This window comes from Propithecus coquereli, unplaced genomic scaffold (assembly GCF_000956105.1).
Source record: "Propithecus coquereli isolate 6110/MARCELLA unplaced genomic scaffold, Pcoq_1.0 Scaffold419, whole genome shotgun sequence".
Lineage (NCBI taxonomy): Eukaryota > Metazoa > Chordata > Mammalia > Primates > Indriidae > Propithecus > Propithecus coquereli.
Window position 1 is genome coordinate 1,118,989 of NW_012149941.1, and position 9,060 is coordinate 1,128,048.

A 9,060-nucleotide genomic window follows, 5' to 3' on the forward strand; every position below is an offset into this window, starting at 1 on the left:
AGGCAGGAGGAAGGAGGAAGGGGAGAGGGAGGGCTCAGCCTTGCTCTTTAAGAACTCTTCCCAGAAGTTGTACATGAACCTCCCACTTATATCTCTTTGGCCAGAATTTGGCAAGAGGGCTGGGAAACGTAGTCTTTATTACTGGTGGCTGTATGTGCAGGTAAAAAACAAAGGGTTCTGTTCCTCAGGGGACTGGGTGGAAAGTGTATTCGGGACATAACTCTGCCCTCTCTGCCACAGCTTTTTTTAGAATTTCCCATCTCCTAAATTCTGGGGATGTGTGTTAGTTAATTTTGGTTCTGTTTCTCTGGAGAACCCTGACTAATCAAGGCTGCAAAGACCTGCAGTTTTTGACCTGGGGACCACTTCAGCCTCCGCACTTTGCCATCTCTCAAGTTTCCCAATCTTAACAATGTTCTCTGTAGTTTGCATGGCAGGAATCGCAACTGTCTCCAATAGAAAGTGTATCACACAAGTCTTCAAAGTTAAGATGTCCAGGTTCCTATGGTCAAACCTCGTTCTATGTCACAATCACGTGGGAACTTAAAAAAAAATTTTTTTTTTTATAAATTTCTAGGCCCCATTCCAGACCTACTAAATAAAATCTTGGTGGGAAGACTATAAGGCTCAGAAATCTACATTTTCATCTACAGATGATTTTTAATGCACGCTACAGGTTAAGACACACTGCTTTAAAGGTTAAAGCATGTAAACAGGTCTTCATTGGAAGCAATTATCCCTTTTAGCCTAATTGGCCAACTCACTTTCTTCCAAACACATGTATCTTCTTATATCCATTCTTTTGCTTACAATGCTGCCTGACTTAGAAAGAGACCTAGGAATCCAACCCTTATTTAAGCCTATGGGATCTGAGTTCAGCAAGGTTGGGCAACAAGCCCAAGCACACACAGTGATTAGTGGCTATTAGGCCTGGAGAGGTATAGAGAGGTAGAATTTGCTGGGATGATCTGTAAAATCTCCCTTCCCCCAAATTAAGAGACCAATAAGGGGTTACACATTTTTTTTTTTTTAATGTTTCATTTAACAGATTTACTAAGCTGATTTTCAGTTCTTTTGAAGGTACTTTCTTATGTGGATAGTTGTTGAATTTGGTGTTTGAGCAGAGGGACGATTGTGGGAGGTTTCTATTGGGCCATCTTGTTCTGCCCCTTCCTCCTACATGCGTTTTATTTGGCAGAGTTAAGGCAGTTCCCTCTGGCCCCACACGCTTTACCCCAAGTCTAGGTATTGGCCTTCAGGGCCGTGTGCTGAACACAACTCTGTTCTCTGTATACCCACTCTCTGGATGTATCATGTGTCTTCACAACCATCATATGCTAATGTCCCCTGTCAGTAAATATCTGAAAACTCGTGGGCAAAATGACAGATTTGAAAGTGAAATACATTGGTTGCCATTAGCAATATTTGGGAAAAAAATTCTGAACTCTTTGTCGGGGGAGTAAATCTGTAACTCTAGAAAGGAAATATAACAAAGAAATGAGTACAGCATAGATGCTTCTGTGATCCTTGTTCTGCTTTATGTAAGCAAGATTTAAGGTTCTTGAAATAGCCAAGAGAATCTGATTTGCTACATTTATAAGTTTAGGTAATTAATTTACAACAGTTGCTTAAGTGCTTAGAAAGATTTTGTTTTCTAGATTTGTAAGTCTGCTTTGTTGGGCATTTAAAATGTTTGAGAAAATCAGGCATATTAAATCATAATTGTAGTTTGAAATGTCTAAGGAAATTTGATTAAGGTGGTAAGTCTATTAAATGTTAAGGAGGATTGAATCTACTAAACTTAAGAATTAATGCAACAGTAATCAAAGAATAAGTGAAAGTGATTGTTCTTATTGTTATATGAAAAATTACTAGATTTAAATGGAATAACAAAGATTTGTAAATTGAACTTAAAGCCTTTAAGAAAAGCTAGGTTTTAGAATGGGCAGCATTTTTTTTTTTTTAGACAAGATCTTTCTGTGTCACCCAGGCTAGAGTACAGTGGTGTCATCATAGCTCACTGTAGCCTGGAACTCCTGGGTTCAAGCAATCCTCCAGCCTGAGCCTAGGCAGTAGTTAGGACTACAGGTGCATGCCATCATACCCGGCTAATTTTTGTGTTTTTGGTAGAGACAGGGCCTCTCTGTGTTGCTCAGGCTGATCTTGAACTCCTGGCTTCCCAAAGTGCTAGGATTACAGGCATGAGCCACTACACCCAGCCCATAATGGGCAACCTGAGTCAGTGACTATAACATTCCTTTTGATACCCAAATGTACCCTCAAATATTTAAAATCACAGGTCAATGACTCCCAACTTTATGTTTTTGTTTTTTAATTTATAGAGAACAGAAATATATTTCTCATAGTTCTGGAGGCTGGAAGTCTAGGATCAAGGCTCTAGCAGGTTTGGTGTCTGGTGAGGGCCCAGACTCTCTACTTCCAAGGTGGTGTCTTGTTGCTGTGTCCTTCAGAGGGGACTAGCATCCTTCAGAGGGGACTAATCCTATATTTTCACATGGCAGAAAGTAAAAGGGCAAAATGTCCATCTGTGTAGTTCAAGCTGAGACCTCTCCTTTGAACTCCAGAATGCAACATTTCAGCTCTTTGCTTGGGATGCTCCAGACCGAGATGTTCATGTGGAAACCTTCTCTGACTCTGAATCCATGCTCCATGAACTGTGCCTCCTGGACCACTCTGGATTCTCCCTTCCTCTCACCGCACTCTGAGCTGACCCACCATTGGAGCCACTTTCTTCTACCTCCAAAAGATGGGTGGAATCTGTCCCTTTTGCTTCATTTCCCACAGCCAGCAGTCCAGCCTAGGCCACCACCATGTTTTGCCTACAGCATATAGGCCTCCAAATTGGTCCCTAAACCACTCTACCCAGTGAGCTCTACAGAAACCAGACCATGCTACACCCTCCTTAAAGCCCCCATCAGCTTTCCAGTGCTTTCCAGCAGTGCTCCCTGCAGCTTTCTGCCCAGTCCTCCAAGCCTCAGCTCTGTGATTCTTCCATAAGCTCCACAAATAAACCAACCTCCTTCTTAGCTCAAGGTCTTTGCATTTGTAGTTCCCTTTGCCTGAAATGCTGTTCCTCCAGCTCCTCCCATGGCTGGCTCCAGCCTTCAGGTCTTAATTTAAACATCACCTCCCCAAAGAGCCTTCTCTGATTAAAAGAAATTGGTCTTCCCCACCCCCACCCACCACTATTCTCTATCTAGTGTCTTTTCCTATTAGTGTTCATCACAATATGCAGTTATTCTGTTCATTTTGTTGTTCTATGACTGTTCCTCCCATTAAAATATAAGCTCCCCGAAGGAGAAACTATGTCTGTCTTGTTGCTGTAGTTCCAGTGTGTAGAACACTAATTCACCAATTCTGGTGTCTATTTAATAGAGTAGGGACTCAGTAAACATTTTTTCAATAAGTCAGTTTAAATAAACTCAGTTATACCAAGATATTTACTAAGTAAAAAATAGTATGAAACAAAATAGTATGTAGCATGTAATTCCATTTTTATTTTGTAAAAATTTTATACACAGACACACACACACACACACACACACACACACACACACCCTAAGGATACACAAGAAACTAGTAACTATGGTTGCCCCTAGGTAGGAACTGTGGGTCAAGAGAGGAAAGGTAGGAAGAATTTTGATTTTACAATCCTTTTTCCTATTTGGATTTTTTACTATGTGCCTATATTTCTTTTATAATAGTATCAAAAATACCACCTCCTAGCACTGTTATTTTAAAAAGGGAATATGGAATACCAAAAAAGTAGGAAGAGTCTCAGAATACAGGACAGTCACTTAAATGGAATTAATTTTGCTTTAAAAAAAACCCTGCAACATTGTCTTTGTTTTCCTCATTCCCCTGAGGACCTGGAAATCTTCCTCCGGCTCTGGCGCTGGTCTGCAGTCTGGCACTTGACAGGCATCATAGCTGCTGGCATTGTGGATAAGAGTGAGGGCTCTGGACTCAATAGCACTTGGCTGAAGTCCCAGTTCTGCCACTTGCTAGCCGTAGGACCACTGACAACTAACTTTTAAACTCCATGAGTCTCTGTTTTCTTCATCTGTAACATAGGATGATAGCAGTACTTCTCTAATAGTGCTGTTGTGAAGATCAAATGTGATAATGCAAAGCGCTTGGCACAGTGTCTTGCACATAGTAAGTACTCAATAAGTGGGAGTTATTATTTCATACATTATATGATGATGTCCCTAAACTTCCATTGTACCCTGAATTCAGATTTCTGCATGTTAGAGGAGACATGATACTGCATATCAAGCAATTGTCCAGTTTCCACAGAGGCAGTCTTCAGATCCATTTGCCCAGCAATGACCAGAAAAGTACTTGATTATTTTATAGCCTGTTATCTTCAATTTATAAAGTTGTGTAAATGGAAAGATGAAAGTACCAATAGTAGTGATGAAAAGTATGCATATATCAAGCAAGTGAAAAGACAACCCACAGAATGGGAGACAATGTTTGCGAATCATATATCTGATAAAGGACTTATATTCAGAATATGTATAGAACTCTTACAACTCAATAATATAGAGACAAATAACCCAATTAAAAAGTGGGCAAAGGATATGAATAGACATTTCTACAAAGAGATAAGCAGATGGCTAATAAACTCATGAAAAGATACTCAACATCACTAACATTGGGGAAATGCAAATGAAAACCACAAGGAGATGATACTTCGCACCTACCAGGATGGATATAGCCAATAAGACAGACAATAATAAGTGTTGATGAGGATGTGAAGCAATTGAAACCCACAGACATTGCTGGTAGGAAAATAAAATAATAAGCCACCTTGAAAAACAGTTTAGCAGTTCCTCAAAATTTTAAACAGTTACTATATTACCCAGAAATTCTACTCTTAGATATCTACCCAAGAGAAATGACACCATTCACCCACACAGATATGAATGTTAATAGCAGCATTATTCACAATAGCCAAAAGTGGAAACAACCCAAATGTTAGTCAACTAATAAATGGATGAACAAAATGTGGTATATTCACACAATGAAATATTAGTTGGCAATAAAAATGAATGAAGTACTAACATGTGCTACAACATGAACGAACTCTGAAAATATTATGCTAAACGAAAGCAGTCAGTTACAAAAGACCACATTTTGCATGATTCCATTTATGCAAAATGTCTAGAAAAGGCAAACCATAGTGACAGAAAGTAGATTAGTGTTTGCCAAGTGCTGAAGAAGTAGGAGGAATTGCCAAGCAGGGACGGGGAACCTGAGGCCTTAAAGCCACATGGGGCCTTCTAGATCCTATTTTCAGAAACAAATAATGTATGGAAGTAGAGGACTGTATATACTGTGTCATGGGGAAGGCAAATGGTCTCTCAACCCTCTATACTTCCCATTTCTTTAATGCCAGATAATCAAGAAAATTTCTCCTAAGGAATAATTCAGCTGATACTAGGAGGCTGCCCAAAATTATTTGTGTCACTGGAAAATTCTAATGCCCATAAAAAATTAATACCTTTTGGTTCATAAATCAGTCTTTTGTGAGTTTGGTCAGCCCTGGAAAGTGGTTTTATTTTGGCCATAACTAAATATGTAAATAATAGTGACGTAAATAATAGGATTATTAATAAATCTCACAAAACTAAAATTCCAGAGTTCAGTTCTAGTTTGGTTGGTTGATCAGCAGCTCAACAATTTAAGAGGTCCAAATCAGTTCTGTTAAGAGCTGGGGATAAAATGGTGGATGATACAGTCACTGCCCTGACCTCCTGAAGTCAAGTGGAGGAAGAAGACATCAAACAAGTAAACCAATGAATGAATAAAATAATTATGCATTATTCGTGGATTCCATTATCATAGTCATTAACGGATTCTGTATTTACGAATTCAACTACGCACCAAAATTTATTTATAACCTCAAAATCAACACTTACATCACTTGAGGGCATACGCATGCGCGGACTGGGGAAGAAAATTTGAGCTGTCCAACACGCACTGCGACAGACTGGCCTCCCTCTGTTCCTACGTGAAGGCATATGTGGCCACTGGTAGGTTATCAGTTCCTGAGGGTGGAGCCCTAATGAATGGGACTAGTGCCATTATAAAAGAAGCTCTGGAGAGCTCCCTCCTCCCTTCCACCATGCGCGGACACTGAAAAAACAGCTGTCTATGAACCAGGAAGCCAGAGCTTACCACACACTGACTCTGCTGGAACCTTGATCTTGGACTTCCAGCTTCCAGAACTCTGAGAAATAAATTTCTGGTGTTTATAATGCCAGGTAATGGTATTTTGTTATTACCAGCCCATACTGACTAAGACATGCACATTCCCAGCCAGGGTTGAACATGGGGACATCTGCCTTCTTGTTTCAGCTCTCATAATGTAAACAAGTGTCCATTTGGTGTTCTATTTAAGTGACAGGTTTTTCATATTTTTGTGTCTTTTTGTTTGGTGATTTTGGTTTAAATGGTCCTCAAATATAGTGCTAAAGTGCTGTCTAATGTTCCTGAGCTCAAGAAGGCTGTGATGTGCCTTACTGAGAAAATATATGTGTTGGTTAGATAAGCTCCATTCGGGAGTGAGTTATAGTGCTGTTGGCCATGAGTTTAATGTTAATGAATCAAAGATAACCATTAAATAAGGAGTCTCTAAACAGAAATGCATATAGAATAAGGTTATATATTGACCACTTGATAAAAATGTTGTGATCAGAGGCTTGCAGGAACAGAACCCTGTAATTCCCGTAGGAGCAATGATTTGGTATCCACTAACTCAGTGTTCATGGTGACTGTAGAATATAACTACTACGAATCATGGGAATCCACCATCTATCAGGATAAATGCCATGAGGGAAGCCACGCGGTGCTGAGAACGATAGAGAACGATGTGGGGGAGGTGGTCAATTCTTAATAGAGTGCTCAGAAAGCCTCTTGGGGGAGGTGACAGTGGAGCTGAGACCTAAAGGATGAAAAGAAGATACAGAGCAGGGGAAGGGCATCCCAGGCTAAGGGAACAGCAGGGGCTGGAGGTTAGAAAGCCTTGGACTGTGGTGAACTGGGGCTGGGCTGGGAGTGAGGAGAAATAGGGAGGGGTCGGCTCGAAGAGCCTTTTGGGCCAGGCCAGGGAGTTTGGGTTTTCTGTATGGTTACAAGCAGGGCAGCTTATTCCCTTTTTACTTGACTGGGTGCTCATCTGTTCTCGTCACTAGGCTATGGAGGTCGCAGACCATCCCTTGTGCACCTGGGTGTTTCCAGGGCCTAGGACAGAGCTGGGCACACAGTGCGAACCGCCACGGACCCACAGTACATGTTTCAATCCATGTTTGATTAAATGCCCGAGCCCTGGGATTCTGTGGTGGCAGCTGTGAAAAACCATAGCAGGGATTTTTGCCAGAACCCGGAGAAACCCGGAATTCAGGCCTCCGCTTCCCAGGCTGACTGACAGGCCAGTGGTGAGGGAGCTTAGCTCTCAGCTCTGGCAAAGGCAGACCTGCCATCCTCTTCCCCCGACCCCCAGGCGGGAGCTGGCAGGAGATCACACACTACTTCGATTCCGAGTAGCTCATGAACAAAGGCTGTAAAGTTGCTAAGAAACTGCTTTTCTGAGTGTTCACCCTGAGTTTTTTTTGTTTCCCTGGCGTTGTGTCTGTGAGCGTTGAGTGCACCCAGGGCTGTCACTCTGCCGGCTCTGAATGAGTCACCGTTGAAGGGAAGAACTGTAGGCTGCCCTGGAGCACCATCCTGGGCCCTGGGTGTCCCCAAGCTGGGCAGACCAGGCATCGAGGGCAAACAAAAGAGGAGCCGGCTGTCTGAGGCCAGAGGTTGGCAGAGCTGTGTGAAGATGCAGGAAGGAAATCTTGGATGCTGAATGTTGGGCCCACTAGCAGCAAAAGCCCAGAAGCTCTGGGTTGGGAGACACCAACAACAGAACTAGTCGGGGGTCTCACCCCCCACTTACCAGCCGAGCTTGGAAAATAAATTCTTAACAAGGTCAGAGCCATTGCAAAAATGCTAGATGCAAGATTTGTAGAACTGTAAGAGTCCAGGCTGACCATTAACTAATTCACCTTCCTTCTCCCTATTCTCACACAGAGACTCTGAGGCCTGGGGAGGGGAAGGCCCGTTCTCCACGGCATATAGCACGTAACACAGGTAGGAGCACTGCCGGTCAGAAGGTATGTGGGCTGTGAGTGGAGGGAAAAAAGGCCTGAAGTGTACCTGAAACTATGTTACTCATCCATTTGTGTACTCCTCAAGTACTTACTGAACCCCAAGTTCCGGGAGCCCCCAAGTCTCAATCCCAACTAAATAAGAGAAAAGGAGAACCTGCAACTTTGAGCGGTTTGCCAGCTTCTCTGAGTTTGTCTCCCAGTGAGTGTGCTGCTGCCACCACCACCACCACCACCAAATCTTCCATCTCAGACACCCTGGATTCCACTCCCACCTGCAGGCTTGGGAGGAGGAGGAGCTAAAAGGGATGAGAAACGTAACCCCACCCCTCATCCTCCCACCTACTCCAGAGAGGAAGGACCTTTCCTCCCAGTGGTCAGTGTTTTTGAGGAGGTACCAGAGGGCCAGCTGCCCTGGACTTGTTTCTCACCCTGCAGGCTCTGTGTGCCTACTACGTGCCCAGCACCTGGCGCAAGTTCCTTCCTGGCTCCAGACATCAGTCAAGGGCACATCGGATACCTCTGATACCTGATACTCTTACTCTGCCCAGTTTAAAACACTCTAATGGTTCCTATTGCTCTTAAAATAAAGATCAGAGACTCCTTCACATGGCCCACAGGGCATATGGGGTCTGGCTTCTGCCCACCCCCTCCTTCTTGTTCTCCTCTTTCCCTCCCACTCTGCTTCAGCCTCCCTAACCTTCATACCTCCCATGCTCCCTCCACAGGGTCTTTGCACATGCTGCCCCCTGCACCTGGAATATTCTCCTCTTCCTTTTTTCCTTCTCCTTCTTTTTTTCCTTGTAGAAGAGTCTAATCTTTTTGAGGAAATGATTAAAAATTTTAGAAGTAAATAAAGATGAAAATGTATCTTATT